This window comes from Zootoca vivipara, chromosome Z1 (assembly GCF_965207765.1).
Source record: "Zootoca vivipara chromosome Z1, rZooViv2.hap1.1, whole genome shotgun sequence".
Taxonomy (NCBI): Eukaryota; Metazoa; Chordata; class Lepidosauria; order Squamata; family Lacertidae; genus Zootoca; species Zootoca vivipara.
Window position 1 is genome coordinate 61,060,562 of NC_142583.1, and position 25,363 is coordinate 61,085,924.

The following is a 25,363-nucleotide window of genomic DNA, read 5'->3' on the forward strand; positions in this document are numbered from 1 at the left end:
AGTGAGAGGAATAGCAACCTAACAGTACATTATTCTCCTAACCAGCTTTTCTTGGAGCTGGTAGGAGTGGTACCACTCAAAAACGGAGGAAGGGAAACTAATCAATTGTGTTTGGGGAAACCTTCAGCTGTGCCCTATTGCCTTCCTTACTGGAGGAAGGCATCCATGTCTCCGTTGTGAGATCAGAAACAATTGTCCAAATGTGGACAGCCCCAGCCCCATTTTGAAACACACTCCTGATCTTTTCAATATATATTCTTACAATGGATTTCTCCTGCATGTGGAAACAGGACCGAGTATGGTTTCTCTGCAGTAGCAGTGCAAAGAGCATCTCAAGCAGAACTAGTAATTTCTCCTCCTGGTGTTCCAAAAAGGAACCTCAGATCTGCCAAGCAATAAGTCTCATCCTGTATCATTTTGAAGCTGTCAAAAACACAAGGTTCCCGAGCTGATGTGACCATTAATCCTCTCTCACATAAAAGAAAAAGAAAACAAGAAAGAAACTCTGACATTTCAGTAAAAACATATGAATAACATAAGGGCAGCATTATAAAACATAGAGAGCTAATAAATCTTGCAGTGTAAATAATCAGATCTTTTGTGGTTTATGTAAGTCTTTCTTTGATTTATTGTTTGCCGCTGTATAGGTTGCCTTTTCCTTTCTCCACACTCTAGATATTGTTTTTAAATCCTTGTAGGCTTTTTTTCCCTTTTCTTTTTTTTTTGGTTGATCTCGGTTATTTGGGTTTGTGCCCCTCCCTTTCTACTGTTTCATTATAAATACCCTTGCCCATCTTGACCTCCACATCACCATTAATTTAACAGAAATGCCATGCAACTGGGGGCCACCTTGGGTTGTACCCAAGGAAGTCATCCTGTTAGTGCAAGGACTTTCTGCCTGTGCGATGCCACTTTCCCACCCTCTCCCCAAGGTGTCCTCTCTCCACCCCCCACCCCTCAAGAGATTGAGTCTGTAGAGTTTGGAGAACCCCCCCAGAACATCATGTGTCCAATGTGTGTGTGTGTGTGTGTGTGTGTGTGTGTGCATGTGTCTAGCTCATGCCTGATGGCTTCCCCTTGACCTCCACAGAACATTTGTGTGGAAAGCAAGGGCACAGCCAGCAGGCTTAATCCCATCTCCCCCTCTTCTTCCACCTCGCACGTTGTACATGCTGTGCTGGCTTTCCTGAAATTCTTTCTCCTCGTGCCCCATTTAATTCATTGCAACGTGGAAGTAAATATATATAGACAGGAAAAGGCATTTGAAATGATATTGGTGGTGATGGAAGCTCAAATCCAACCAACATTATGGCTGGCCTGCTAACTGTTGCAACCTCCTCCTCCTCCTCCTCCTCCTCCTCCTCCTCCTCCTCCTCCTCCTCTCCTTTTGGGGAATGACCCACCCCACAGTTGCTTAGCAACATTTGCCAGCTCAGGCTATGTTGTCTCCTCTGATTGGCAGCAGCTTCCCAGGGTCTCAGGTACAGAAAAAGCGGAGGTGTCCTTTTTATCTCCTGCTTCCTGGTCCTTTTAACTGGAGATATCTGGGATTGAACTTGTGCTACAGCACAGACTTGTGTCCTTGCCCGTGGGCTGGTAGGATTTTGCACCGTTTCTGTCTCAGGCACTCGGCTTTAGGACTTCTTCTTTCCCACATACTGGCCTGCTCTTGGGCTACAGCTGCCACCTCTAGTTGAGATTCCTGTATTGCAGGGGGGTTGGACTAGATGACCCTTGGAGTTCCGTCCAACTCTACAATTGTATTATTCCAAGGGGTCATTGGGGAGAAAGGAGCAGCTTGCAGGAGTGCAGCCTAAGAATCGAGTATACTGACCACTAATTATACCATCTGTTTCCTAGATGCTTGGCTGTTAATGATCCTTCTGGCAGAGGCTGTAATCAGCCACCACAAATTTGTGCCTGAATAGAGAACCAAGAAAGCAGCAAATTATGTTTAGCAAAGTGCCATAGGAAAGCTTTCTACTTTTAAAAAAACACTAGGAGGTTCTGCTGCTCACTGCGGCAAGAGTCCAGAGATAAATGTCCTGCCCAAACACCACAACCGCCAAATCCTGCAAATATTCCAAATCCTTTCCTATATCCAAATACTACATTTTGCGATTTATATTCTGAACTAGGTTCTTTAGTTTGCAATGCAAACCAAACCCAACCTAACTTGGTCTGAGTAATAGTACTGTCACGCGATCCTTTCCCTTAAAGTAGGATGGGGTGTGTGTGTGGAAGCCACACCGTCCATTAAAAGCACACACAGCAGATATTTGAAGTATGCGACTTCCCCCAAAGAATCTTGGGAACTGTAGTTTGTTATGGGAGCTGGGAATTGTAGCTCTTTGAGGGGGAAACTACTGTTCCCAGGGTTCTTTGGAGGAAGTAACACACATTAAATGTGTAGTGTAGCGCGCTCTGCATGCGCTTGCACATAGATAGATCGAAGGCGTTAAGTATACAGAGGCAATGTGGCTGGCTCTCTAGTCCTTGCTCAGTTCAAAATGTAAGCTCATGTTGAAATTAGTTGCTGATCGCGGATTTAGCATCAGCAAGATTATCACTGTTAAATTAACACTGACCAAGCAGTATGAAAAAGCGGTGTCCTCTAGAATGGGGTAGCCTTCCTTGCTTTCTCAGTTCAGCAGCGATGCAGTTTTTGTGCCAAGAGATAGTAAACAGCTGCTTTCCTCTGCACTTATTTCTCCCACCCTCCTCCCCAGTTGGAAGATGATCAAATACAGTGATGTTTGAATGGCACTAGGCATCAAGTGTTAATTGGAGCAGCTGGCTCTGGTGTGTGTGCTGGGGGACGGACGGACGCCGCTTTGCTATCCTCATCACGTTTTGAGTTCAGAGCAGCACTAAAAGTGGCAGTTTTCAGGGGTACCCTGTGATGCGCAAATCCCATAAAAATGCAGATGTTTATAAATGTTACAAGGTAGGTGTGACAAAACGTTGCAGTGTGGACTGCACCCTGTTCAGGATTCCCAGCCACACTATTACATTCCTCTTCGCACACAATCTTTCTATATTCTATCACCATTGAGCACACGCAGTCCTCACTGGGCTGCCCCTGTAAGCATTTTTCTATTTCCCCCTGCAAGCTTTGAGCATAATAAGAGCCTGCTGGATCATCTATTCCAGCATCCTGCTCTCACAGTGGCCAACCAGATTCCTATGGGAAGTTTGCAAGCAGAACACGACTGCAACAGCATTCTCCCCCTTCTGATTCCCAGCAACTGGTATTCAGAGGTATACTGACTCCGACCATGGAGTTCGAATGTTGTTATCAGGGTTAGTGGTTGCAGTAAAAATACAAGTCACTAAAAGCCAAGCCAAAAAACCGAATCCAGCAGGGAAACTCTCTTTGGAACAATACATTGTCCCGACCCATAAGTATTGTTCAAAACTTTACTTGCAGAACTTTCTTCAAAACAGAACAAAAACATCAAAGATACATCCATATAATTCCATACAATATCTTGTGCGTGTTCAGCACAGGCTCAGCATCCTATAAGAAATAACTTTACTTCTTCCAGAGATCAAAACGGTGTCTCGCTACCATTCCAGCCTGCGTCAGCCTGCATCCTGCCTAGGGCTATGCAACTCTTGGAGAGCCATTATCACATCCTTTGTTGTCTCTGTGGTTCCAGAGAAAAAGGAACACAAAACTCCTTTTGTGGTTTGCAATTGAATTCCTTAATCATGTGATCTAAGGTTAAAAACTCAAGAATTGGTGCAGAGAACATTTTCAGTTAACCATTAACTCAGTTAGAGCTCAGAGAGCTCTTAGTATGCTGCCATGGAAAATCCCCAATGTCAGCAATACACATTCATGCATTCAACATTTCAGTGTCAAATAAACAATTACACTTAACAGAGTGGGTGTAGGGAACCTTTGCCCCTTCAGATATTTCTGAACTACAGCTCCCACCATCCCTTGCTATTGGCCATGCTTGCTGGGGCTGATAGGAGTTGTAGTTAAGCATCAGCTAGGGGGCCAAAGGTCTAGCACAGGCATCCCCAAACTGTGTCCCTCCAGATGTTTTGGCCTACAACTCCCATGATCCCTAGCTAACAGGACCAGTAGTCGGGGATGATGGGAATTGTAGTCCAAAACATCTGGAGGGCTGAAGTTTGAGGATGCCTGGTCTAGCACATCTGCCTCAGAGGGACTGCAGTTGTACCAAACACATCAATGACAACAACTATGACAACCACCTGATCTGATGTGGCAAATAAAAACCAAGGGCAGGGAAAAGGCCCTTCTTTATATGAAATAGAAACACTGAAATGAGTTATTTCTGGACCTCTTAAGACTTTGACATGTAGAGCAATAAAAGGAAAAGGTTGGCCTGTAATTATTTGACAGATCTTGCCTTCCATTTGACGGAGCCTCTTTCCCAGCTGTTGCTGATGTGAAACTTCCTTTGATGTGCAAAGGAAGTGGGCACACATTTCATATTTATGCCTTAATGTTTCATCCCCTTTTTTTCTCTGGGAAACGGAAAGATTTGGAATCAGGATGTAGCTCTGTGAAATATAGCATTTGGGGAACACAATCTCTGTGGGAATAATTTTCCATCCTTGCAGCCTCCTCTGGCACTGGCAAAAATAAAGAATTATATTGCTTGTATTTATAGTTCCTGTTGATGCATCGGAACTGTGACGGAAAGAAAAGTAATTTAACAGTTTCAGTTTCAAGTTCTGAGTTTTGCTGAGTTTTGCACAAACTTGTCAGATAGCTTTTAAAAGAATGAGAGAAATCCCTGACTATCTAAACTAGTGGGGGTTCGTTGCCACATCTTTTGGTAGGGAATTCCCTCTGTTAATTCTGTATTCCTTATGCAATATCACCTTTTGCAAGGTGATATTGACTTGCTCTTGCTTGGGGTACAGCACAGCTGTACTATCAGATAATATTGTAAATGGCAAAGAAACTATTCTTGGGCAAGGAAGCGGTATCTGTATTACAAAAATAGGAACACACGTGAGTGGGTCCGGAATGTACTTTGCACAGATGGAAGGGACTTTGCTCCAGCCTCCTCCCTGACCTGGGGGAAATGGACAGTGGGTCACAATTTTCACAGGATTAAATGGCAAAGCGTTTCATAACTACCCCGCCTTTGACATTATTTAGTTATCTAAATGCACAGTTATTATAAGTAGGGTTGCAGCTCGGTTAAAGAAATTTTAATGAAGTCATCAGATGAGTTTCAGTCAACCAATCTGCTGATTAAATTGGCATATGAATAAAAATAACTTTCTTCCCCTAATTTGTTAGGGGGAGGAGGGGGTTTCCAAATCCTTTGGGTGGAAGATCCTCCTCTAGGTCTATGATATTAGTTGCTCCAGAAGGGGAGGAAGAGTTTCCATGTCTCTCAAACTGGCCCTTCCTAGTGGCAGAGACACAGGCTCTCAGCACGTGGACCACAGCTTTTACAGCAAAAGATCTCTCCACTCTTTCCTTTCCAAGAAAGTTTGGCCAACACAACAGTCAATGAAAGGGACCCATCACACTTTCCCAGGATCATTTAATTTGGGGAATATTTGTTGTCAAGAGTGGCTGGGAAAACCCAGCCAGATGGGCGGGGTAGAAATAATAAAAAATTACGATGGTGGTGATGAAAAAACTTTTAAAATGCCCAGCATTTTGGTTGTGCTGGGTCCAAGTCCCTCTTATTCCACAACCACACCACCATCTTAGAAGGAAAAGTATGCCATATGAGCACTGGAGCTGGTATACTGATTTACCCAGCTGGGCTCAGGATTTGACCTCCCTTGCCTTCATTGGGTTGTTGTCAGGGTCTGGGCAGAGGAGGAATGGTGGAGACCACATCCCCACCCTGACCCTTCCAGGGAGGAGGAAGAGAAAGACAGTATAGATTCACAACAGTGGTTTGAGGGAGGTCACAGCTCAGAGGCAGATGAGGGGAAAGTCGGGAAATCATGGGAGAGCCAGAGCAACACCCGGCTGACACGTTGTCATTAGAAAGCATTCTAGACCCTTCATCTCCCAGAACCCGGCGAGCCTTAAAAGTAGGAGAGCAAAGAGCTCAAAGACACAGGGCATATAGCAGCACCCGTAGAGGAAGTGATGAGAATGACAAATGAGGAAGTGGGAGAGAAGGGGCGTGGAGACTCACTTGGGACAACACCATTATCCAAGAGGCTGGGTTCTATAGCCTCTCTGTAAAGATTGAAATAATAATAATAAAAAGGACTGTAAGAAACTTTCCATTGTCTGTATACTTTCCTGAGCAACCAGCTGGGAGCTGCTGACAGCATTCTGACAGTTGCCCTGCAACTTATTAAGCATGTCAATTATACATTCGACTTGAAGCATAATTCTATGTAGACTATGAAACAAAGAATATTTTGAAAATATCATTGTTGTTGAGTAAACCAATTCCAAATTTCTTCCTCCTTAAGTGATGGGGACCAAGACAGGAGGGGCTTACAAAGTGATTGGCCCTCGTTTCATGCTCTGTTTCATGCCGCTACTCTTAGTGTAGTGGTTAAGAGCGGTAGACTCATAATCTGGGGAACCGGGTTCATGTCTCTGCTCCTCCACATGCAGCTGCTGGGTGACCTTGTGCTAGGCACACTTCTCTGAAGTCTCTCAGACCCACTCACCTCACAGAGTGTTTGTTGTGGGGGAGGAAGGGAAAGGAGAATGTTAGCCGCTTTGAGACTCCTTAGGGTAGTGATAAAGCGGGATATCAAATCCAAACTCCTCCTCCTCCTCCTCCTCCTCCTCCTCTTCACCTTCCTTCCAGCTTAGGCATCCTACACAAATGTTGCTTCTGCTTGCCTATTGGTTGCTAGCCGGCAGTAAGTGGATAATGTGAGGTTTCTGTGGGAACCTACCATCTTCGTTTGGCAATCCATTTTCTCTTCACTGTAATCCTGCTGTTCATAACGACTAAGCATGTATCAAATGCTATCTGAAGCTCATTAATTTCCTCAGGCTCTCCAGTGACAAAATGACGCTGGTTAAAAATAAAGTTTCCAGCAATAGTCACTTAAATTGTCCAATGAATAAAGTCATCTTTGGACCTTTTAGAATTAGGAATGGCCTTGTGGGGGATGTGGGATACCTGATACCACTCCTTCCCCACTGTTTTTAGCTAAGCAATGTGGGAAAAGGTGAAACGAAAGGAGAAGGCTTCCAACTCAGTGGTCATCTTGCTGGTGCTCAACTGAATGCTCTCTCTTTTAAAAGAAACTTTGCTTTTCGGTTGCCAGGATTCCACAACAGTTGTTGTTAATATTCAGAGTTCTCCACTGTAGTTCAGTAATAACTGTTATCGAGAATCTGAGAGCAATGTGAAAGTAGGAGAAGAGCAAAAAGAGAAAGAGCAATTATAACATCGGGTCAGAAGCGAATTATATATATAGGAATTATATATAGAAAGTCACGAATGAAGAAATGTGCTGACTAATTCTTGACATTTGTCAGAATCCATGCTCTTTTTATATTCTCACTACTTTCTCCAAATTGTTGCACTAGTTTTATAAGTAGTTTGGGATTTATCCTGGATCCGTTGCTGTCACATCCTCTGCATAATAAAAAAATTCCTTCAGTAGCACCTTAAAGACCAACTAAGTTTTTATTTTGGTATGAGCTTTCGTGTGCATGCACACTTCTTCAGACATCCTCTGCATGTACTCTCACTTGTGCTGAGCATCTTCTATCAGCCTAGACTGGTGGCCCATCCACAACCATATCTGGACAGGGATAACTTGGCTTCAGCAATCTATGCTTCAGTGACCTCAGACGTGCTTTCCGTGGGCTACTTTTGGAAATGGTTTGGAAGCCTCAGTTAATGCAGAATGTGGCTGGGTGGCTGTTTCAAAGTGAACAGGTGATAGAACACAAATCCTGTTCCAACTACACTCGCTGCCTGTGTGCTTCTGGGCTTGTTTTGACTTTTAAAGATCTTTCAACTCAGAACTCCAGCATCTTCTGAAATGCCCTTTCCGATATGAACCTACCCAGATCCTTAGATCTTTGCTGAGGTGCTTTTCCAGGTCCCCCCTCTGAGGGAAAGTGACAAGGGAGAGGCCTTGTTTTCAGTTGTGGCTCTCTATCTGTGGAATGCACTCCCCAGTGAGGTCTACCTGGTGTCTTCATTTACATTTTTTTGGGGAGCCAGAGAAAGACTTCCCTTTCCCCCCAGGCTTTTGATAGACTAATATGATATTGTTTGTTATTAGTGTGCAGCCAACGCGTCCTGTGGCTGTTATGAGGGGCAGCTATTTTGTTTTGTTTTGCGGTGATATGCAGTAAATCTACTTTGAGGTTTTTAAAAATCAAGCAGCGTATAAATTTAAATAAATAAATTTGTGTTTTTAGGTTTGATAAGTCATTTGGAAACAAGCAAATCTGGTTAATACTACTACTACTAATAATAATAATACTATGGCTTTCTGACCTGTTTCCAGTTTTCTGTGTGTTTGTAGCAATAAATTCTGACTGAAATTTTTAAAAGGTGATGTTTTCTGGCAAGAATGCCTTCAAAGCTTGAGACCCTTTCCAATCTGTTTGAATTTTGCCCTGTCCTATTACCATTTTGAATACAGTACAAAACTTGTGTTCTGTCAGAATGCTGCTGCAGTGTGAGGACGCATGGCATTTGTACAGACAGGACCAGAAATCTATGTTCATTCCTTAGACTTAAACGCCATCAAAACCATGGGATCCACAGAAAGGACTTTTGGCACAACGTGAAGTTAATGGTTCTGATCCTAAGGTGACCTTCCATAGTTCTTCTCTTAATGGAAGGCTATTTCTGACTTAATGAAAATGTATTGTGTGAGGAAAGTGAACTGAGAGCCACAAATAGTCTTCCATTAGCTCAAGCTCTCGTGCCACTGTTTGCCCAAGTTCATTTGGTATTTTTCTCTGCAATTTCATATATTTAACTGTTTATAGTTTAGATCCTTCATTTTGAAAGCAAACCCAAATGACTGGGTCACAAGCGCTGGCAAGAGGAGCTGCACACATCCTAACTATTAGGACCTATTCTAACTCCTTCTCTCCACAACGCATCATATATGTACTCTGCTACACCATATATCCTGATCCCATGCATCCTATTCTATGTAGTGTGGCATAGCTTTCAATACCTGCACAAATGTTTGTGGAAGAGTGCTAATGTCATTCTACTCACATTTATTCAGCTTGAGCACAATGGGTTTTGCCAAAACTGATTGCTATCGTGATTAGGTTTGTGTGTGTGTGTCTAGTGTCACTATGTCACTAGGATTTAGCTAAATCTGGGAGGAGTCAGGAGTTTCCTGTTGTTCTGTTGCTCTTGCTGGAGAAACGGAGAAACGTTAAAGTACTTGTTGAGCTTCGTGACTATGATATACAGTGGTACCTTGGTTTACAACCACAATTGGTTCTGGAAGTCTGTACTTAAACTGAAGCGTACTTAAACTGAAGCAAACTTTCCCATCGAAAGCAATTTAACATGAATTTTACTGTCTATTGAGGCCATTGATCCATAAAATGAAGGCAATAATCAATGTACTGTACTGTACTATAAAATAAATCAGACAGTATTTTAGGTGAAAAAAAATATTTTAGGTGAAAAAAGTTAACATTAATTTCTTACCTGGGCTGATGATAGTCATTGTTTGGATGGGAGCTCAGGGTCCTCTCATACAATCACAATGCCTTCGTGGAGGCCGGGCCATCGCTCCAATGCCTCCCGGAGGCTGGGCCTTCACTCTGGGCCTTCGCGAAGGTGTCCGATGCCTTCACGGAGGCCCGGAGCGAAGGCCCAGCCTCTGAGAGGCATCGGAGTGAAGGTCCGGCCTCTGCGAAGGCACTGGGGCGTCCGATGCCTTCGCAGAGGCCCGGAGTGAACGCCTGGCCTCCGTGAAGGCACCGGAGCATCTGATGCCTTTGTGGAGGCCTCCGTAGGCCTCGGAAACCTCGGTTTACTTACTTCTGGGTTACAATTGTTCGTAAACTGAAAATTCGTAAACCGAGGTGTTCGTAAACCGAGGTTTCACTGTATGTCCTAGGGATGTGGGTGGCGCTGTGGTCTCAACCACTGTGCCTCTTGGGCTTGCTGATCAGAAGGTTGGCAGTTCGAATCCGCACAACGGGGTGAGCTCCTGTTGCTCTGTCCCAGCTTCTGCCAATCTAGCAGTTTGAAAGCATGCCAGTGCAAGTAGATAAATAGGTTCCACTGCGGTGGGAAGGTAAAGGGTGTTTCTGTGCACTCTGGTTTCCGTCACGGTGTTCCGTTGTGCCAGAAGCGGTTTAGTCATGCTGGCCACATGACCCAGAAAGCTGTTTGTGGACAAACGCCAGTTCCCTTGGCCTGAAAGCAAGATGAGCACCGTGCCCCATAGTTGCCTTTGACTGGACTTAACCGTCCAGGGGTCCTTTAGCCTTTACCTTTACCCTAGGTGTCTGTAAGGAAGATGAGCTCTTGTGTGGGGGCTTGGTCAAGGTCATTGGACTTCAGCTGGTGGCAGCATGCCCATGTGTCCACATAAGACAGTCCTCTCATTGAAAGTGGAAAAATTGAAGGGGGAACTCCTCCCTCTCACTTGAACTTGGAGCCATCCAATGAATCTGAATGTTGCAAGATTCAGGACCGACTGAAAGAAGTACTTATTTATGCAGCACTTCCACAAGGTGTGGTGATGGCCACCTGTTTGGATGGCGTTAAAATAAGATTGAAGGCGAGTTGTACCAGGTGGGGCAGACCCACCTTTGCTAAGCATAGAACTCTCTTTAAGAAAAGTGGCATGTGGGGAGACACAGAGAGAGTGATGTGAAGAAAAATGAATTTCAGAGCTTTCATATTTTCTTGTTTCTCCATGACAAAGAGTAGCTATCAAAACTCACTTTTATCCATCTATTTAAGGCTTTCTTTCTATATCCACCTTCGAAAGAGCAAGGGGAGGGGAGGGGATTAAAGATGTGTTCCATATTTCAGGTGGAATTGAATGTAATTCTGTATCTTAAAAGTTTGGGGGGAAAAAACTTGCCCAGGTAAATAAACACTCCAGTGCTCCCAGTAAATGATTTGCCGCAAAACAAATAAACCACAAAATGCTGTTAAAGTTCTCGTCTCCAGACTATTCCACCACTGAATTAGTGGGAGCAGCAATATAACATTTTAATGTTGACTACTATGCATATAGATGAGAATGGGAATGGATATTTGATGTTAATATTGCACTGGAGTAGACAGATTTTATAGTATTCATTGGCAAAGTATACTTCAGCGCTCAAACTACATTTACACATTTTACAATAAGGTTTTGCAAATGGCATCGGCTTTTGGTTTGTTTCCTTATTTTGGTAGTTCACAAATTCCTGTTTGTTCATTTGCTATCAATGTGGCCCCTGTGAGGGAAAAGTTGAAGCACTTGGGTACTTAGCCCGGAGAAGAGCCATCTTCAAATATTTAAAGCACTGCCACATGGGAGGGACAAATTGGATTTCTGTTGTTCTGCAGCAGAGGTAAAGAACCTATGGCTCTACTGATGTTGCTGGACTACAGCTGCCATCAACCCTGACCATGGGGCTGAGGGGAGTTGGAGTCCAACAGCACATGGAAGGCCATAGGTTCCAAACCCTAGTCCTACAGGGTAGGATGCAAACCTAAGGGTTCAAATGCAGCGGAGTAGGAAGCCACTCAGGCGCCTGGGGTGCCACGCCCATGGGTGGCAAGAAAGGCCCATAGGGGCGGGTTGAGCATGGGGCAAGCTGCCCATAGGGGTGAGGTGCACCGCGGGGCCTCTGGAGTCTGCCTGCCTCCTCCCACTCAGCCGTCCTACACTTGGGGGGGGAGGCAGCGGGTGGACTGTTTGGGCAGCACGGAGTCTGCACGCGGCCAAGCCACCACATCCCTCCCAAGAGAGACACGTGGCTCGGGCGTGCTGCAGGCTGCGCAGTGAGTGCTGCCCGACATTTTGTCACCCTCCTCAGTGGTGACACCCGGGGTGAACCTCACCTACCGCACCCCTTTCCTCTGCCCTTGTTCAAATGACCCTCAGGACTGCAATACCTCAAAGACCGCCTCTCCCCATATAAACTGCCCCGGACTCTGCATTCATAATCTGGGGCCCTTCTTCATGTGCCTCCTCCACGTGAAGTCTTGAGGGCGGCAACACCAGAACAGGCCTTCTCTGTAGTTGCTCCCTGTCTGTGGAATGCTCTCCCCAGGGAGGTTGGCCTGGTGCCTTCAACACACACACACACACACACACACTTATATGGAGCCCTTTTCTCAACCAGGCCTACGGCTAATTAATATTCTACAGCCTTTAAATGTGCCTGTGGGAAGGTATCTGAAGAAGTGTGCATGCTCATACCTACGACAAACTTAGTTGGTCTCTAAGGTGCTACTGGAAGGAATTTTTTTTATTTTTTGTTTCGACTACGTCAGACCAACACGGCTAGCTACCTGTAACTAGTACTGTGAGAAGGCTGGCGGTTATTGTTCTGCTGTTTTGTTTTTGATTATTTACTTGTTTTTATCCTGTACAGTGGTACCTCTACTTACGAATAACTCTACTTACAAATTTTTCTACTTACGAATGGAGCTCCGTCTGCCATCTTGGATGTGGTTTAGATAGGATTTTTTCTACTTACAATTTTTTTCTCCCAATGCATTCCTATGGGATTTGACTTACAAATTTTTTCGACTTAGAAATGTGCGTTCGGAACGCATTAAATTCGTAAGTAGAGGTACCACTGTATTTTATTCTGTGAACTGCCCTGAGATGGTGAAGGGTGGTATATAAATAAAATAAAATAAAATAAAATAAAATAAATGAGAGGTGTATAGCAGAATCAGACTAACCCTGAATCATGGACCAAAGCAGGTTGCTTCAGGTAGATGCCATACTTGTCCAGGCTGCAGCAGGATCTCTCTGAAGTTCCTCAGACGGGAGCAGGGACCTCCAGAGATTCAGACATCAAAGAACACTGCAGACACGGTGCCTGCAAAAGCATTGTTTGCAATATAAGGAAAATGCCGGCATGGGAAGGGAGAGCTTTTTTTGTGACTGACTGGTCTATCTTTTTAATCAGAGAGAATGATCTTATCGGGGATCTCTAATCACAGTGGTTTGTGGGAAGTATGCTAGAGTATTGTATCACCTTGATCTTCCTGCTAGTTCTCCTAGTAGTGTTTGCTTGGAAAATGCTGAATATTCAAGTCCCTTTGCCTCTGCCACATGTCCCCACATCCACTTCTGTCAAATCAGCTTTGCAGTTGGTTTATGTGACTTTTGGTGCCAATTAAGCACAGAACAAGCCTGAAGTTATTTTTTCATTCATCTTAACTTTCCTAGCCCCTGCCCCTATCCTTCTGACATTTTGCAGGCGCCTCAACAATAAGTTGCCATTTTCTTGCAAAAGCTATTGCTCATAAAACCACAGGGAGGGAAGCAAATCACTTTCAGTTTCCCATCAAACAACTTTAAAGGCATCTAGGGCAAGAACCATGGATCTATTCTTCTGAAATTTGGCACTTTTCTTACCTAGGAGCATCTTTATGTTGTATCTTATTTTCATGCAGATTGCCCACAAAAGAACTGGGAAATTAAGTGAACTTGTTTTTAACTTACTCCAGAATGGTAAAGGCTGCCTTTGCAGTAACACTACTACAGCTATCCTTCTGAAATTGGCAGGATCTATCCCCTCAGTTCATGCCTGCAAATTACATCCACTTCTGCAAAACAAACAAACAGGGAAAAGAAGGAAATACAATTTCTTTTTAAAAAGGTTTAAAGGTTCCCAGCACACACACAAAAATCCTGAACCTATTTGTCTGTAATACGACAGACTTTATCCACTCAGAATGGGCTACTATGCTTGAAAATATCACTCAGTTCAGTTAAAAGGTGAAAAGTTACAGCCTTAAAAAAAAATTCCCCTTAATATTTATTGGGTAAGGCTTGAAGTTTTATTTTTCTGAACTGGTATTCTTATTCGGACCCAAACAAAAATGAAGAGTGTCCCTCTAAATATTTTTCTACTTCTGAAATGTTCCCCTGTGTGCACCAGTACCCCACTGTTACTATTAAAACATCGGATTCTTATCTCATTATGCATGATCTAGCTTTCTTTAGCGCCTCAGCCCTTGCTTTTCCCCCGCAGGACCAATTGCAGTCATCAGCAGTCGTTAACAGCCATCTACAGGTTTACCACTCCCATCAGCCCATCACCCATTCCCACCCCCCCACCCCCCACCCTCTGTATATACATAAGGGTCTGACTTCTGTTTCAAGTGTATCTGAAGAAGTGTGCATGCACACGGAAGCTCATACCAAAATAAAAACTTAGTTGGTCTTTAAGGTGCTACTGAAGGAATTTTTTTTTTATTTTGCTTCGACTCAGACCAACACAGCTACCTACCTGTATTAAAACAGTATTGAAGTTAGTCCAGTCTTTATTTAATCCCCATATTGCAGATAAGGAGGCTGAAGATGTATTGCTCCATGCATTTCCATGCTGCATGTTAAGGCTCAGCCTGATCCTGTAATCTTTGCAAAATGCCAAAGGAGGACCAGGAATGGATTCCTTTAATCCTAGAGGCAGCTGCATAGGCAATAAAAAAAAAAGCACATGAGGACTGTGTCACAGACAATAGGTGGGCTTGATTGCAAATCCTTATCCAGCAGTTTCAAGGGGGTTGCAGGAATGTCTGTGCTGATTGAAGAGCAGATGAACACCTGAACCTCTGAGTCACAGCAAGAGCTGGTTATAAAGTTACACTCTGGTCATCACCATGAAAGCATCAAAACTAAGAAGTGGTTGTAGTGACTGCAGTTTTTGCCCTTTCTGCTTCTTCTATGACAACTGCCTGCCTTTTGATGTTTTTGTAAATATGTGAGTGTGTTTTAAAACTGATGCCTAATGAATCAAAGACATATTTTTTTAGCCAATTAGAAGGTTTTTAAGCTGATTACTGATGAATCAACTAAAATTTACAGCACCATGTGAAATTTGGCACAAATCTGATGGTTCCAGCTTGCACAAAACACCCGAGACATTTACAGGGAATCTTTAAAGAGTTTTTCAGTGACAATAGCCACATTTCTGAGTCTGACATTTTAAGTACAGTAACCAAATACACACATCTTGTGAATGCTGCAGATACATTTAAACTGCTGCTTTTCTCAGCAAAATATACAGGATGACCCGCCTGGGTGGGTTCACAGCACAGTTTTCATGAATCTTGCAGGTAACATTCGTTTGTTAGTTGCATATAGTTAGGGTTGCCATATTTCAAAAAGTAAAAGCCAGGACAGCATGAAAACGCACACCCCCCCCCCCGATGTCACTTCCGCATTTGAAATCCCGGTAAAGTCCAGAACATAGCTGCCAAGTCTCCCGTTTTTCGCGGGAAACCCCCGTATTTTAAACCATTTCCCGCTGGCAGCCCGGATTTTAAAAAATCCCGTAAATTCCCCAGATTTCCTACCTGCCAGGGAGGCTCCATTTTGGGTCCTGGTGCCACCCGATTTCCGGTGGCCATACATGGGTAGCATGGCACCGGAAGTCGATTCTACGCATGCGTAGAAGCGACTTCCGGTGCCGCTCCGCCCATGCCTGGGCACCAAAAATCGGGTAGAGCGGCACCGGAAGTTGCTTCTACGCATGTCTGGACATGCGTAGAAGCGATTTCCAGTGTTGCGCTGCTGCTGATCCTGCATTTTTCGGCGGGGGGCTTGGCAGCTATGGTCCAGAATGTCCAAAATATACAGGTAGATAGCCGTGTTGGTCTGCCGTAGTCGAAACAAAATAAAAAATATAGTTACATCTTATGCTTTACATGGGCTTGGGTAGCCTCTCTTCAAGTTAATCATGGCATTGTCTTCCGCACTTCCCTTGAGACCATTTCCTAAGCTACACCTCTCCCCACTAAAGTTTTTTAACGATGGAGACTTTGTTCATGCTAAGGTGTCAGCCCTGGATCTGGAGTGTATCAGACAGCGAGGACTCATAGGACTGAAACCTATTGGTGATAGTCAGCTACTCACAGTAGACCCACTGAAACAAATGTACATTATGAAGTTATGTCTGTTAATTTCAATGGGTCTATTCTGAATAAAACTTTGTTGACTACAACCCAAAGTTGAGAAAACGCAGGACCTTGGGCAGTTGCACGTTAAACAGCTTCAGGAGATGTTGTCTCTGCAGGGAGCTAGTCATTTATTTCATGAAATACTGCTTGATTATAATAAAACCTCAAAGGCACTATTATTATTTTGTAAAAGGATAATAAATTGCAGTAGATAAATAATCAAAACAAAATAAGATAGCAAAATCACAAAAGACCTACCTGTTCAGTGAACTGACCCAAATATAATGGCCAAATGGGACACTCTCCTTCACCCCCTGAAATCATGACCCACCTCTCCCTACTTTGGGTCTAGCAAGCAGGTCCCACTGCTCTAGGGTCATTATACATAGAGGGTGTTGTTGTTGTTTAGTCGTGTCCGACTCTTCGTGACCCCATGGACCAGAGCACGCCAGGCACTCCTGTCTTCCACTGCCTCCCGCAGTTTGGTCAAACTCCTGTTTGTAGCTTCAAGAACACTGTCCAGCCATCTCATCCTCTGTCATCCCCTTCTCCTAGTGCCCTCAATCTTTCCCAACATCAGGGTCTTGTCCAGGGAGTCTTCTCTTCTCATGAGGTGGCCAAAGTATTGGAGCCTCAGCTTCAGGATCTGTCCTTCTAGTGAGCACTCAGGGCTGATTTCCTTCAGAATAGATAGGTTTGATCTTCTTGCAGTCCATGGGATTCTCAAGAGTCTCCTCCAGCACCATAATTCAAAAGCATCAATTCTTCGACGATCAGCCTTCTTTATCGTCCAGCTCTCACTTCCATACATCACTACTGGGAAAACCATAGCTTTAACTATACGGACCTTTGTTGGCAAGGTGATGTCTCTGCTTTTTAAGATGTTGTCTAGGTTTGTCATTGCTTTTCTCCCAAGAAGCAGGCGTCTTTTAATTTCGTGACTGCTGTCACCATCTGCAGTGATCAAGGAGCCCAGGAAAGTAAAATCTCTCACTGCCTCCATTTCTTCTCCTTCTATTTGCCAGGAGGTGATGGGACCAGTGGCCATGATCTTGGTGTTTTTTATGTTGAGCTTCAGACCATAGAGGGTAGTTGAACTCAAAGGAGCTGCCACAGTAATGCTGTCAGCTCCCAGAAATGCCTATCTTCACACCTTTGGGTCTGAGCATTACCTAACTAAACTTCTGCATTGTATGGCCAGGTTATGATCTTGGTCTGAGACCTGGGTAAATATTGAAAGCCTGAGTTTTGAGTGTAACTGAAGGAGCCCAGAAACTTAGAGGACACCTTCCTCATTTTGATTCATCCATCAAAGATGGCAAGATGGAGACCCCAGAGTTGGCACCTTGCAAGTTTGTGGTTTTGGTGTTTTTCACTCTCTCTGTTTACCCTCCAAATGATCTGCTTTGATTCCTAAATTTGTTCTGCTGAAGTAGCATAGCTGAGGTAATTTCTGTCCTACCAGTGAAATTAGCTTCTTGCACATTGTTAAAGGGTGATGATGCTATGTATATACATCCCATTTGTTGTTGGCTTGCGGAAGTTAAGTGTTTAGTTGAAAGTAATATTTGTCCCCATTAAACAGGGCCATTTCAATAGTTATTTACTGTTGTTGTTGTTGTTGTTTTTTTTAAAAAAAAACAATTGGAAAGCTAACATTTACCTCATTGAGCCAACCATAAACATAATTTATTTGGTGCCAGTTTATTTACAGCATTTTTAGTGCCCCCCAGCTGCTAGTGTTTGATAGTAAACTTAAAGGATATTTTTTTACAGTGCATATCATAGTAAAGCTACAGTTTTTATGATAAAACTGACTGAGTTATAGTTCTTGCTGTTAAAAAAATCAACAGCTATACAGATGCTAGGATAAAGTCACAGTTTAGCAAGGGTATCTACAATAACCCTTCCAAAGAAATTGTTGTACAGTTTTATCTGCAAGCTATATTTTTTATTTTTTTATTTTCAATCTTCCCAGTTCCCTTTGACCAGGTGTGTAAATAGCTACAGTACTTGCCCAGTCTCTTGCAGCAAACAGGGCTGCAATCCTGTCTACACTTCCTTGGGAGTAAACCCCATTGAACATGGTGGGACTTCTGAGTAAACATGTATAAGATTGCATGTAAGAATGTCTCCAGTCAAGCAGAGAATTGGAAGATGGGCAGGTGGGCAAGAAGTGGTTCTCTATTTTATTTTGATCTGTTCTGCACATGTATGTATCTAGCTGCAGGACAGCTAGTCATTTGGATAGGCTGTTAATGCCTATGGAGTTGGTAGCAAGGCAGCTTTTGATTATTATCTATATTGAATTCATTTTTAGCACAAACATATATCAGAGGCTGGGTTGCATAGATCCATGCAGAGTTCAGCATATGGTGATAGCACAGTAAGGGTCTACTCCCCTAGCAATTTCAACATGTGGTGACCATGGGTGAATCCTTGCCTGTGTTGACTTTTAGATACTACAGGCCCATGGTGAGATTGTGACACCCATCCACCATCCACAGGGAAGGAGCCATAGCTCTGTGGAAGAATCCACGCCGAAGGTCTCAAATGCTATCCTTCGCATCTCCAGGTGAACCATTTCCCCCCTAGTTGTATGGAAAACCACTGCTAAGCAGAGTTCATAATACTGGGTTAGATGGACCAGATGTGGCTAATGCAACCATAAGTTGTGCACATCATATGATCATAGAATAGAATCATAGAATCATAGAGTTGGAAGAGACCACAAGGGCCATCCAGTCCAACCCCCTGACAAACAGGAAACACCATCAAAGCATTCTTGACATATGCCTGCCAAGCCTCTGTTTAAAGACCTCCAAAGAAGGAGACTCCACCACACTCCTTGGTAGCAAATTCCACTGCCAAACAGCTCTTACTGTCAGGAAGTTCTTCCTAATATTTAGGTGGAATCTTCTTTCTTGTAGTTTGAATCCATTGCTCCGTGTCCGCTTCTCTGGAGCAGCAGAAAACGATCTTTCACCCTCCTCTATATGACATCCTTTCATATATTTGAACATCACTATCATATCACCGCTTAACCTTCTCTTCTCAAGGCTAAACATACCCAGCTCCCTAAGCCGTTCCTTATAAGGCATAGTTTCCAGGACTTTGACCATTTTGGTTGCCCTCCTCTGGACACGTTCCAGCTTGTCAGTATCCTTCTTGAACTGTGGTGGAGCACAGATGGGCAACAGAGTGATTATTTCAGGGTTGGAGAAATTGTGGCCCTCCAGATGTTGGAGAGCCTCCTACACCCTACACCCATTTGTCCCAGCCATCATGACAATTGTTCAGGCCATTGGAGACCACGTTTACTCAATTCCTGGGTTACTTTGTAGGTTTTTCAGTTGAAAGGGAGACCGAGGGTCATCCAGTCCAACCTCCTGCAATGCAGGAATCTCAACTAGAACATCCATGACAGATGGCCACCTAACCTCTGCTTTAAAACCTCCAAGGAAGGAGATTCCACTACCTCCCAAGGGAGCCTGTTTCAGCTCTTACTGTCAGAATGTTCTTCTTGATGTTTACTCGGAATCTCCTTTCTTGTAACTTGAAGCCATTGATTCTTAAATCCTACCCCTCTGGAGCAGGAGAAAACAAACTTGCTCCATCTCCCACGGGGCAGCCCTTCAGATATTTGAATATGGCTATCATATCTCCTCTCTCTCTCTACTTTACCATGCTAAACATACCCAGCTCCCTCAACTGTTCCTCATAAGGCTTGGTTTCCAGACCCTTGATCATCTTGGTCGCCCTCCTCTGCACACCTTCCAGCTGGTCAATATCCTTCTTAAATTTGGGTGCCCAGAACTGGGCACAGTATTCCAGGTGTGGTCTGACCAAGGCAGAATAGAGCGGTAGTATAACTTCTATTGATCTGGACATTATACTTCTGTTGATGCAGCCTAAAGTAGCAATAGCTTTTTTTGCTGTTGCATCACATTGTTGATTCATGTGAAGCTTGTGGTCTCCTAAGACCTCTAAATCCTTTTCACATTTACTACTGACAAGTCACATGTTCCTCATCTTATATGGTTATTCCTGCTTAAGTACAGAACCGTACACTTGTCCCTGTTGAAATTCATTTTGTTAGTTTGGGCCCAGTTCTCCAATTGGCTAAGGTCATCTTGAATCCCGATTCTGTCTTCTGCGACATTAGCTACCCCTTCCAGTTTGGAGTCATCTGCAAATTGGATGACCTGTTGTGCAGCAGTAAATTAAGCAGTCTTCTTTATAAACAGAATAGAACTTTACTGAAGAAAATAAACTTGTCCATAAACAGCATAGTTAAAGAGCACACACAGAGTGCTCATAGCAGAGATCTTAGTCTTCACAGAGACATAGATCTTAGTTACTGATTAACTGGAGCTGTGGAGCCGCTCTGTCTGCAACAAGCTATACATTCACATACAGTGGTACCTCGGTTTATGAACACAATTGGTTCCGGAAGTCTGTTCATAAACTGAAGCGTTCATAAACTGAAGCGAACTTTCCCATTGAAAGTAATGGAAAGTGGATTAATCCGTTCCAGACGGGTCCACGGAGTACTTAAACTGAAGTGTTCATAAACTGAAACATGGGTGTAATTGGTTCCGGAAGTCTGTTCATAAACTGAAGCGTTCATAAACTGAAGCGAACTTTCCCATTAAAAGTAATGGAAAGTGAATTAATCCGTTCCAGATGGGTCCGCAGCGTTCATAAACCGAAAATTCATAAACCGAGGTGTTCATAAACCGAGGTTCCACTGTACTGAGCTGAGACTGACTCAGACTCTGAAGACAGACTGAGCCCCAGAGAGATGGCTGGTTACATTTATAGGGAACCCACAATGAGTCACGAGTTACAGTGACATGGCAGTTTACTGCTAACAGTTACAGCTAGCAGGCTTGAAATGATTGTGTAGGCTTTGTAGGCCGTGCCTAAGCCTTGCCTGCTTCTGCTCTCAAGAACCTTTGTCTCATGACATGAGCATCCCCTCGGTTCCTTCATCTAAGCCTTTTATAAAGACATTGAACAACAATGGTGGGCCCAGGACAGAACTCTGTGGCCCTCCCACATGTCACTTTTTTCCAGGATGATGAGGAACCATTAGCGACCACACTTTGGAGTCAGACAGTCAACCAGCTACAAATCCACCTAACAAGTTATCTCACTCAGTCCACATTTTATCAGCTTCTTCGCAAGAATATTATGGGGGACTTTGTCAAAAGCCTTACTGAAATCAAGATACACTACATCCACAGCATTCCCCTGATCCACGAAGCTTGTAACTCTATCAGAAAAAGAAATGAGATTCATCAGGCATGACTTACTTTTGTGAAACCCATGCTGGGTCTTAGTAATCACAGCATCCATTTCTAACTGCTCACAGACCGACTGTTTAATTATCTGGCAATTAAAAAGTTCTGGCATCCTTCCTCAGATAATGGAACTCTTAAGCCAAAAATGAAGCAGCATAACAACAGAGAAATCAATTTTAACACATTATTTGCTTAGCTCGTTTTGAAACATAACATATGAGAAAGCAGATTATTTCAAAGATCTTGATCAACTAACATAGTGACTCACAATATTGTATTGAGGATCTATTTTAAATTGCTTCACTCATTATTTCTGTCTAACTATGTGCAAATATGATGTGTGGACAGACCCCTGTCCAAAGGAATGCAGAATACAAAGGGAGATGGTGGAAATGTAGGCAGGGGTACACAGGGGAAGGATATGTATTGATTTCAGGTGCAAGTACAGAGGGGTCTCATTACTTAGTGTTTGTGCCAAAGCCTTGATGGGAAAGTGAATTTTGAGGTTGGTTAAAAGAAGGAGAGGTGGTGCAATCATATTTTACGTATCTAATGATTAGATACCTGAGCAAAATAATATAGTCCAAAAAAGGATAGATAGATATAACTATAACTATATAAAGGTACACACCCACCCATTATGTTACATGTTAATATGGATACCATATGGACAAGGTATTCTTGGGGTATGTGTTTGGGATAAAAAACCGATTTATAAACAGGGAAAAGAAAATCTTAGATGATGGCAGTTGCTGGCAGGAGATGTCAGAATTCATTAGGCGTCCCCACCGGTTTTCTATTGGCTTTGTTATTTGGTTTCCGATATTTGTCTTCAGCTGTGTACTCACACAGCAGGGATCTTGGTGTGTGTGTGTGTGGTAGAAGATTTCCCCGGCAGCCTGCAGGCAAACTGCAGCAAAAGCAAAATGAACCAGTGGGGGCGAGTGGAGAGGGCCAAAGGAAGGAGGGGGAGCGACAGCAGCTATTCTGAATATTTTATCACAGGGGTATTCCAATAAAGTAGAAAGTGGGGGAAGCAGGGGTGTCTGACCTTGGCAACAAAATGGGCATCCTGGTGAGGGGCACTGAACCCCCATCCTACCAAATGCTGACCTCCTTGCAGCTCCTCTTCTTATGTGCTTCTCAACCAGCCAAAGTCAGTTCCAGGATTCAGCTGTCAGTTCTCAGCTGTGTCTCATTCAGCTATGTTCTCCACACCCATTTCCAGGTACGTCAGGTTTGATGAGTTTTCCAGGGTGTCCAAAGGATGGGGAAAGGCCTCCGCCCATCATTCACAACTCTTTCTTGATCCTCTGTTCTCTCCTCCTTCCCCAGGTGTTTTATAAATGTTCTGCTCCTTAGCTTAGAGAGCCAGTGTGGTGTAGTGGTTAAGAGCGGTAGACTCCTTATCCGGGGAACGGGGTTCGCTTCTCCGCTCCTCCACATGCAGCTGCTGGGTGACCTTGGGCTAGTCACACTTCTCTGAAGTCTCTCAGCCCCACTCACCTCACAGAGTGTTTGTTGTGGGGGAGGAAGGGAAAGGAGAATTTGAGCCACTTTGAGTCTCCTTCGGGTAGTGATAAAGTGGGATATCAAATCCAAACTCCTCCTCTTCTTCTTTTTTCACTGCCTCTGCATCTTTGTACTGGATGTATTCACTAGATGATTCATCAAGGGGTAGCATGTGCAATGTCCCTCTCATCCTTGTGCATTGGCTAAGAGCCATGTGGGAATGTTCAGGGAGGCAGGAGAGGATATATTATTTCTTAATATCCTGCTAACTTGCACTAGCAAGTTCCTTTACTTAGTAGAGTTTCACATTCCCCTTTTAAACGCACAGTGGGTAGCTAGTTGCAGGCTTGTGTAAGCCTCTCACTATTAGGTTCCTGGTAAGTTCACTGTGGTCTAAACCACAGAGCCTAGGGCTTGCTGATCAGAAGGTTGGCGGTTCGAACCCCCACGACAGGGTGAGCTCCCGTTGCTCGGTCCCTGCTCCTGCCAACCTAGCAGTTCGAAAGCCCATGAAAGTGCAAGTAGATAAATAGGTACCACTCCGGTGGGAAGGTAAACGGCGTTTCCGTGCACTGCTCTGGTTCGCCAGAAGCGGCTTAGTCATGCTGGCCACATGACCCAGAAGCTGTACACCAGCTCCCTCAGTAAAGCGAGATGAGCGCTTACGGTCAGGGATCCCTTTACCTTTTAAGTTCCCTTATATCCCTCTTAAACGAATAAACACGGCACAATCTTGTGTAAAGTATATAAAAGTAGTTTACTCACATACAGTTCACAGATGGATCCCTGAAGGCAGACTTAGTTACAAGTACATACATGTGGAGCTATCCCATATGGGGATAATTCCAGTGTCCTCAGTTGGCTGGAAGCCAGCAGAGCATCTCTAGCGAAAAGCTGCTCCAACGACAGAGGAAGTCAAAAAGAGAGAGAGTGCTGCGTGCCTTGTCACTTTTGTTACCTCGACAGGTAAGGCCACGTCCACCTCTAGTCACATGCAAAGGAAGTATGTCCCAGCCAGGAGGAAACTGGAAGTTTTCAACTGGCTGGACCAAACATTCCCCCACATGTCCACTCTAGGAAAACAAGGAATGTTGTTCTTGACTGCTACTTGCATATCACATCCCACAAGCCAGAGGCTGGTTTGTACCTCTGGCCAGGCAGCTCCCCAACCAAGTACCTAGAGGAATGGAGAGGCAATGCAAACTCACCCACTTCCTTCAAGCATTAGCACGTCAGTCCTTCCCTCTCCAGCTGCTGGTGAGTGAAGATTTCTGCCCAAGACCTTGGGGAGCTCCTGCCAGTCAGGGGAGACAATACTAAGGTTACTAGAGCATTGATTACCTGGGCCTTTCAGGCATGCACACGAAAGCTCATACCAATGACAAACTTAGTTGGTCTCTAAGGTGCTACTGGAAGGATTTTTTTTATTTTGTTTCGACTATGTCAGACCAACACGGCTACCTACCTGTAACTAGAACCCATCCACACCAGGCTGCCTCCCTGGATCTGAAAACCACCTCCCAACATCGCCTCTGTCTTGCTGGGATTCAGGGCTCATCCATACTTCTGCTTGCTCTGCCAGGAAAACCAATTGTTTACCTTTGAATCAGAGCAAACATCAGTTGGTTTTTTCCCCGGATTGACATTTGCTCTAATTTAGTACTAAACAGCAGGTTTTATGGGAGAAAGGGGCAAAACTGCTTGGACCTGTGCTTTCTAGTCATGGAACAAGTGATAGTATGAATGAGCCCTAAGTTTATTGGCCCTCATCCAGCTCATCACTGCCTCTGGACACTGGTCCAGCAACCTGTTCATGCAGTGGCCAGCTTGATGCCTATGGGAAGCCCAAAAGGATGCGAACACCTCTACTGACTTGTGATCCATAGCAAACTGGCGTTCAGAGGCATTTGCCTCCACCAGTGGAAGTACAGCATAGCCAGCATGGCTGGTAGCTATTGATAGCCTCATCCTCCACAAATTTGTATGAAAATGGTACATAGATTATCTGCAGGGAGGATCTGAATAAAACCCCTTTTTTTGGGGGGGGGGAACCTAATCTTTCACAGACACAAACACACCACAAACAGCTTCTTTTAAAGCAGGGGTAGGGGATCACTGCCCCCTCCATTAAGTTGACCTGACATAAGTAGCAGTTTGAGCCCTTTCTCCTCAAACCACACCGCCTGCCCCATATCTGATGTAGCTGCGGAGGAACAACCAGGAGCTTAACTTGAGTTCCTTAAGGCAGTTGAAAGGGGCAGGGACTTACTGTCAGCACCAAAAGCAAGTCCTACCCACCTGTCAAAATGACCCACAGAGGGTTAGGGATGTTGGGATCTGGCCGGCCAGGCAGAAAAGGTTCACTTCCCCTGTTTTTAGCAAACAGAGCTGTCAGGGTTTTTTTGTGTGTATATATTTTTATTTTAAAGGTGCCTTATTCACTCATTTCCCCCACCCTCCTGGCAC

General features: G+C 44.1%; 1 protein-coding gene and 1 long non-coding RNA gene across 3 annotated transcripts in view; one reads left to right on the top strand and one right to left on the bottom strand.

The window, feature by feature from the left end:
- Positions 1–25,363, top strand: part of MAPK10 (mitogen-activated protein kinase 10) — a 163,106-nt gene that overhangs the window by 72,910 nt on the left and 64,833 nt on the right. The window lies entirely within an intron of this gene.
- Positions 15,723–24,474, bottom strand: LOC148687393 (uncharacterized). The gene is made up of 3 exons (XR_015947798.1): positions 24,363–24,474; positions 24,106–24,191; positions 15,723–15,777 (listed from the first exon to the last, which is right to left on the bottom strand). It is a non-coding gene; the product is annotated as an uncharacterized LOC148687393 (long non-coding RNA).